The following is an 8,409-nucleotide window of genomic DNA, read 5'->3' as shown; positions in this document are numbered from 1 at the left end:
GCAAGCTGGTAGGAGCAAGTCCAGCACACCACTACAAATTCAATAAATAAATTGGGATTGAAAATTATCCCTGTGAATTGTTGTCTTGTTATCTGCAAAGTCTGTCTTCCTTCTCTCCCTTCTTCTTCCTTTTTTTCTTTTTTTTTTTTTTTTTGAGACAAAGTGGCTAGAGTGCCGTGGCTCAATCTCTGCTCACTGCAACCTCCTCCTCCTAGGGTCAAGCGATTCTCCTGCCTCAGTCCCCCACGAGTAGCTGGGATTACAGGAGTGCACTACCATGCCTGGCTAATTTTTGTATTTTTGGTAGAGACAGGGTTTCACCATGTTGGCCAGGCTGGTCTTGAACTCCTGACCTCACATGATCTGCCCACCTTGGCCTCCCAAAGTGCTGAGATTACAGGTGTAAGCCACCATACCTGGCCCTTCCTTCTCTCCCTTCTAATCTCAGGCCCTAAATCAGTATATCTGGGTTCAAATCCCAGTTCTACTGGTGTGAAGCCTTGGGTGTATCCCCTTGTCTCTTTCCTCACCAACAAAATTTGATACTTTTAACAATAGGCTGTTTTTACAGAGAGTAGAGGAATAGTTATTGGGGGTTGGGGGCAGAGGGAGCAAGAGAATGGGGAGATGTTGGCCAAAGGGTACAAACTCTGAATTCTAAGATGAAGAAGCTCTGGGGATCTAATGTACAGCCTGGTATCTATAGTTAACAGTACTGCATTACATACCTGGAATTTTTTTGGAGAGTAGATCTTGGGCATTCTCTCACCCACAAAAGGTAACTATGTGAGGTGACAAGTGTGTTAATTAACCCAATTGTGATAATCATTTCACAATGTCTACACATATCAAATTATCAGGTTGTATACTTTAAATAAATATAATTGTATTTGTCAATTATAACCTAAATAAAGCTGAAATTTTTAAAATAGATTTGACTATATGGGTGTTGAACAGATTACTTACTTAACATACCATAAAACAGTGATACTCAAACTTCAGTGTACATCGAGATCACCTGGTCTGCTTGCCAAAGCACAGCTTGCTGAGCCTCACCCCAGAGTTTCTGATTCAGCAGGTCTGGGTTGGGGCCTGAGACACTGCATTTCTAACACGTTCCCAGGAAATGACATGGCTGTCCAGAGCTCACACTTGGAGAACTACTAACCTAAAGGGTTCCATAGAGTGCATAGAATTTATTAAGTCTTGGTTTTATGATCATCAATTCCAAGATGTCAGAACCGTTACCTCTAAATAAAGACCATGCCACCAAGACTCCAGGCCTTCCCTAAGTGAAGGTCCTGTCCCAGAAGTCTCCTCTGGATCTGTGAAAACTTCCACTGCCATCAAACAAGGAATAGCAAAGAGAGCTGCCGCTCTTTCCTTGCTGTTCTCTCCATTGGTCAGTCAACAATTCAATGCCAATTGAGTGTCCACCATGTGTGCCAACTCTACAAAAGGTAAAGATCAGGTAGGGTTAAAAGGCACACACCTTAAAGAGACAGATCAAAAAGGGCTGAGTTCAGAGGACACTAGCCCAAAGGAGAGATTCCCTAAGGGCACCTGTTCTCACATCAGGCATTCAAGTTTGCTTGGCTGTTTGTTTTCAGCAGTTGATCATATGTATGCCTGGACAGCACAGATACTTACTGATGACAGCAGGAGTGGATAGGGTCTACTCTAAGCCTCAGATATGACTCAATCTTGAGAGAAGCACATGGATTAATTTATATTCTGCATCACATATCCTTTCCATACCCCTCATTTTGTGTTTCACACCACATGTAAATAACTCAAAAGTGTGTAACTTCATATATTTGCTTTTCATTACAATTACTTATCGCCCCCAAGCCTACTGCATTTGCTGCATAACCAAGAGGGAAGGTAGGAATTGTTAAATCTTAGTGGCTTTTTAGGTCAACAATGCTACTAGTAATTATTTTTTGCTAAAATAAGTCAGAGAAGCCACACCCTGGGATCAGGCCATATGGTAATGGCAGCTTAAAATAACACAAGGGAAAGCAGGGCTCACCAACTGAGAAACAGAATTTTTATGCCCCACTCATTCCCACGAGAACTGCCTAGACAGTGGTTCCCGGCAGCTGGAGAGCTGGGACCCATGCTCTGCTTGATTATGAAACAACGAACACCATCCCTTCCCCGCACACGGCAACCACAGGAAACTACAGGAGACACAGTCGAGTATTGAAAACCCAGATGGGAATCCCTGGGGAGGCAGGCCCTTCAGACCCTCCAGGGACCTTAGCCCTTGAAAGGCTCACTATTCTGATTTTCAGATATACCCAGAAATGGACTGGCCTAACGTTTCCATCTCACTTTAATGGCTAAATTTCTTCCCTTTCCTGCAATACAGTTCCACGCTGGTGCCAGCACAAACATTTCCCTTGTACACAGACCCCCCCAGCTCAACCCTGTTAGACCAGCTGTACCACAGCCAAGAAATACTGCTCCATCCTTCCCCCTTTCCATATTTTTCATTTAGAAGGTAGCTGGTTCCTCCAAAAGCATTTCAAGATGATAATCCTCTTCCTTCCTGCAACACTCAAGCCAGCTGCCTTTCACCTTTCCTGCCATCTTTAAAGTTTCCACAAGGGTTACAGGTAAGTGGGGAGGCAGAGGAAAAGTTAGCCTTCGGCCTGTTTGTTCATGAATCCCACAGAACAAAGACACCATGCCAAAAATGTTGGCGCTCTATCATACCCTTCACACAATGAACAAATCATACTACTAGAAAATTCCTAAAGTCAATACGGAGTGAGGCGGAAACTAGCCAGCAATCGAAAACAAGAGAAATTTTCCCTTGTGTTTTAAGCGTCCATCTTTCCCTCTGCTACGGTAGTCACATTCTTGTGGCTTGTAAATCAAAGTCAGAGGAAAATATTAACAGAGGTGACAATATGAACATTAAAACAACAGAAGGAAAAAGGAAGGAAGGAAGTGAAGGGGGAAGGAAAGGAAAGAGAGAGGGAAGGAAAAGAAAAAGGTAAAGGAAAAATAACAGACTAGCAACCACATTTGCAGGTGAATACCTTAATTAGGTAAGTATTGTTCAGTTGATAATAGAAAACAGCAGTGAAGAAAATTCACAAAATAATACATATAAGTAGTAATCAAATACAGAAAGATAGCCTCACTAGAAATCAAAGAAATGAAAAATTAAGTTATTGAGATACCAGTATTAACCTAATAAAGTAGCAAAAAAGAATTTTCTGTTCACAGCCGAAGCCAGAAAGCTTACTGTAAAACTGGCACTCAAACACTGCTGGGAGCAGTAAAACTTGGTACAATACTTGGGCAAAGCGGTTTAAAAATACAAATCAAATGCCATAAATTGTTTCCACCCTTTGACACAGAAATTCTACTTCTGGAAAAGGAAATAACCCAAAAGAAGGAAGCTATACACACAAGTACGTTGAAGGTAACATTTATAATTTTTTAAAAACTGAAGCAACATAAAAGCCCCACAACAGGGAACAGCTAAAAAAACTGTTGTACATTCATGCATTCATTTATTCAACAAACATTTAACCATCACCCTCCATGCGCCAGTCACTCCTCCTAAAGCTAATCAGTAACAGCAGGCAGGTAAGACAGTATACATTTACAGATTTTCCCTTTAAATGAAGAAGTGTCAGCCTTCAGTGGGACACTGGCATATGTATCACTCCCAAGTCATCAGAGAATAAAACACCCAATGTAAATATTGAGGAAATTGATGGCAATTGGCCTTGAGTCCTACTTAACTATTTAGGGACTCTGGACAAAAGCATTGGGAAAATCGTGGCAGATGGCTATGCTAAGGGCTCCAGGTAGCCCTGAATTCACAGCCCACTACTTTAAGATGCTTGAAATTAAATGTATTGGGGTCGAGTGTAGTGGCTCATGCCTGTAATCCCAGCACTTTGGGAGGTTAAGGTCGGCGGATCACTTGAGCCCAGGAGTTTGAGACCAGCCTGTCCAACACGGTAAAACCCTATATCTACTAAAAATACAAAAAAATTAGCTGGGCATGGTGACAGGTACCTGTAATCCTAGCTACTTGGGAAGTTGAAGCAGGAGAATCGCTTGAACCTAGGTTGCAGAGAGCCAAGATGGCACCATGGCACTCCAGCCTGGGCAATAGAGTGAAAGTCCGTCTCAAAAAAAAAAAAAGTATTGGATCCCCTGAGCCTGAGCAACCAGTTACCTTTAAAGAGCCCTGTCAATATGTACTTGATGCCTGATTTCTGGGGGGAGTGGAGGTGATAGGCAGCAGCAGGTGATAGAACAGAGCTTTGCTCCCCAACATGGCTCCATTCCTCAAAACATGTTCCCTGAGCCTTCCTGTGGGCTCAGCACTGTACCTCTGGCTCTCAGGAGGCCCCACTGACTGTCCAGGAGCAGAGTCAGGGAGCACTGGGCATGGGAGGAGGGGCAGCCAGCACACAGTCAAGGAAAATGGCCTCTTAGGACCATCAGCTGCTTGTGTATGCCTTGCCAAAGGGAGCCCTTGGGGCCACACTACCTGCCACTGGCCTCTGAGAGCAGCACCCATCTTGCAGGAAAAGTAGGCTGCCCCGGGCACTGACGTTAGGCATGGACACCTGCCTCCAGGCTGCAAATCAGGATATTGGCTAAGATGCCACCCTCTAAAGGAGCCACTTTTCCGCTTTTCCAAAGACTTTTTTCAATCGGAAATAACTCTTCATTTCATAATTAGAAATGTCTTAAAATCAACCTCCCATGGCGATATAAAAATAACAAATATAACAAGTTAAATATTAAGCATAGTACTAGCTTTGTGCAGGTATTATTCTAAGTGCATTACATACAGCAATTCATTTAATTCTCACAACAAACCTATGAACAAAGTACTATTATTATAATTCCCATTTTATACATGAAAAACTGAAGCATAGAGGTATTGAGCAGCTGGCCCAGGTTACACACTAGCAGAAGGACCTTTTGACCCAGTAATCTCACTTCTGGAAATAAATTAACCAAAAAGAGTGAAAATATGTATATACAAGTATATTTGTGGTGACATTATTTAACATAGGAGAAAGTTGGAAGCAACCTACAAAGAACAATAAGTAAAAAATAGCTAAGTAAGTACATTCTTTTGTGTGGGATTTGTACTCAGGCTTACCTCTTTAGAAAGAAAGTAACTAGCCAGGCATGGTGGCTCATGTCATAATACCAGCACTTTCGGAGGCTGAGGTAGGAGGATTGCCTGAGCTTAGGAGCTTGAAACCAGCTTGGGCAACATAGTGAGACCCTCATCTCTATGGGGAAAAAAATCTAATTAGCTGGGCATGGTGACATACACCTGTAGTCCCAGCTACTTGGGAGGCTAAGGTGGGAGGATCCATTGAGTCTGGGAGGTTGAGGCTGTAGTGAGCCATGTTCATGCCACTGCACTCCAGTCTGGGTGACAGAGAAAGACTGTCTCAAAGAGAGAGACAGAGAGAAAGACAGAGAGAGGGAAAGGAGAGGAGAGGAGATAAACTTTACTATAATTTACACTGTGGGTAAATGGTTGATATACAGAACCAACTCTTCTGTGCCAACTACTTCTGTGAATAGTTTTGGGAGAGGGGAGACACCAATGCCTGAAAGATGAGGGACATGGAGGTGGCGGTTAGAGTCAGGGCCCAGGCAACACATTTTGATGACCTCATGGTTTTGCCTCTATGAGGTCTGGATACCCCAGTCTTTCCCAGACACAAACGTCTTACACCTACCTCCTCTTCTTCACAATCAGAAATAAGAGGTAATAATCTAGTTACCCACTTATTTTTTAAGAAAGTAATTGGGCTTTTATTCTCCCCAAAAGCCATAGAACCGCTAGCTAATCTAAACCAAACCAAAACTTCTACCCACTGTTTTGTTGTAGTCAAGAAACACGTTAACAGCTTTTGCTGTGGGCTTGGATCAAAAGCCTCAAGCTGGGCTACCCAGGGGCTTAGCAGATTCCCATGCTTCCAGGCTATGGAGCAGTGCCCCTAAAGAGGATTTTCTCAAGTTAGCATTGTCAGTCATTCCAGGGGCCGGGCTAGGGAACAGAGCACAGCTAGGACGGGCTTGCCATCTGCAGCTGCCCCACTCACACCACCTCCCATGCACCTCACACATGGACAGGCACAAGCACATTCCACCTCCCATCCAAGACACACTCGTGCATGAGCTTGCCTGCACGCACACACACACTCTCCTCTCCAGTCTGTTTCCCTGCTGCCTCCTCCGCGATGCTCACTGCTGAGAAGCACTCCTTCCTCTGAGGTTCTGCTGGAAGGTGTCTATGGACACAGGTGAGGCTTTCCTGAGCCCCTGCTTCCATATGAATTGAGAATTACCAATTTTACTTTTGAAAAGGCCATTTTTTTTTTTTTTTTTTGAGACGGACTCTTAACTCCATCACCCAGGCTAGATTACAGTGGCATGATCTCAGCTTACTGCAACCTCCACCTCCTGGGTTCAAGCGATTCTCCTGCCTAAGCCTCCTGAGTAGCTGGGATTACAGGCACACACCACCATGCCTGGCTACTTTTTATATTTTTATTAGAAACAGGGTTTCACGATGTTGGCCAGGCTGGTCTTGAACTCCTGATTTCAGGTGATCTGCCTACCTCAGCTTCCCAAAGTGCTGGGATTACAGGCATGAGCCACCATGCCCAGCCTGAAAGGCCTTTCTTAATTCCCTCTTTAATTTAATATCCCAGGATGTGAAAAAGAGATTTGGCCAAGAAATCAAGGGCTATCATGGATCAAGTAGTTGTGGACTCTTGGCATTCCCAGTTTCAACATTCACGATTCCAGCTTCCCCTGTGTGACCTTGAAGATCCAGGACAAGTGGACATTGGTGATTTTCTGGGACACAAACTTGAATCAGACTCACTGCATGGCTGGCATGCAAATGAGTCCCTTAATTAGAGTGAGCGAACCTAGTTGAGCACCTAGCATGTGCATCTCAGCTAAGCATTGGGGCTCGCTACTGGAAATACAGAATACATTTACCAAAAGAAGGGAGAGTCATTTAGGCCTCTGAGACTCTCGTGAAGGTCTTGGAATATATCTCCATAATGCCATGAGTCATCCCTTTTCTCTTTCACTGTCACAAAGACACCAGGAAATGTATCCTTAAGTGTGGGTGGGGATAAAGTATTTAGTTCTGTGAGCTGTGTTGACAGTACAACCTGCATGGATCAGTCAGTAGGTCAGGATTTAGATGACATAGGGTCCCCAAATCAGGAATCCCCCAAATCAGGATTTCTGTCCTAAGCAAAGGAGTTAGACAAGCAGTGGGCTTCATCCCTTCCTCTGGGAACTTGTGGTATCAGCAAAGAAAACACAGTCAGAAAGAGAAAAGAAAATGTAAGTTAACAACAACGACTGATTCCTCAATTCAAGGAAAGATACAAGGACATGCTTGTCTATAGAGGAAAGGTTTCCGTAGTGTCTCAAAGCACAGCTCTGATGACAGACGTGGCTTAATGTCTAGCTCAGCTGTTATTGGTTTTAGTATTTCCCTAGCCTTCATTTCTTTATCTGAATATCAAAAATAATAAAGTATCTTCCTCACTGAGTTATGAAGTGTCAATAAAAAGACGTGTATGAACTAGTAAGTGCTCAATTAACATTAAATAGTATTTTTATGATTTTACTACCTGTTAGAGAATGACAGAAATCAGAAATTTCCTGGATGCCTAAAGCACCACTTTCTCCTTCAGCTGCTTTTGGTTTTGAGGTTTATTTTCCCTGTCTGATCAATGTCTCTGGGTTTCGACTCCTGTGAAGCCAGAGTGACCTCCAGAATTCAGTCCATTCTCTAAGCCTGTAGTAACAGGCAAGCCCTACCTTGTGGCTATTAGATAACTTCACTCTCCTGAAAGAGAATTGGAAGGCCAGGGAGGGTCCATCTGGGCAAACAGCTGGTTAATAAAAGTCAATGTGCTGCAAAAGGAAGAAACAACGTTTCAGAAATGGGATGGGCCCTATCCTGTGATGGACAAGACATCTGTTTGTTCCATCTTGCAGATTTGGTAATAATGGGTCTGAAGTTGTTTTTTTCTGACAGCATTAGATGGAATGCTGTGTCTATGCTCACACAGGGTGTCTTTTCAACTCCAAATGTAAATATTTAGCGCCAAGAATGGAAGAAATACTAGATTGCAGGAGCAAGCAATTACATGGTGTTTCCTTAAAGGATCCCCCAGTTTGGGACCACTTGATGGTAAAAATTAACTCTTGATCAACACCCCCATATAGTTTGGAAGGAGCAAAGTTTTAAAACCAGACCAGTCAGCCTGGAAGGAAATAATCAAAATACACATATTTGGGAAAGGACTTTTAATCAGATTATACAAAAGAACTTTTGTAATTCAGTAATAAAGAGTGAAGCAGCCGGGC

Source organism: Colobus angolensis, unplaced genomic scaffold (assembly GCF_000951035.1).
Source record: "Colobus angolensis palliatus isolate OR3802 unplaced genomic scaffold, Cang.pa_1.0 Scaffold419, whole genome shotgun sequence".
Taxonomy (NCBI): Eukaryota; Metazoa; Chordata; class Mammalia; order Primates; family Cercopithecidae; genus Colobus; species Colobus angolensis.
This window is presented reverse-complemented; position numbering follows the sequence as displayed.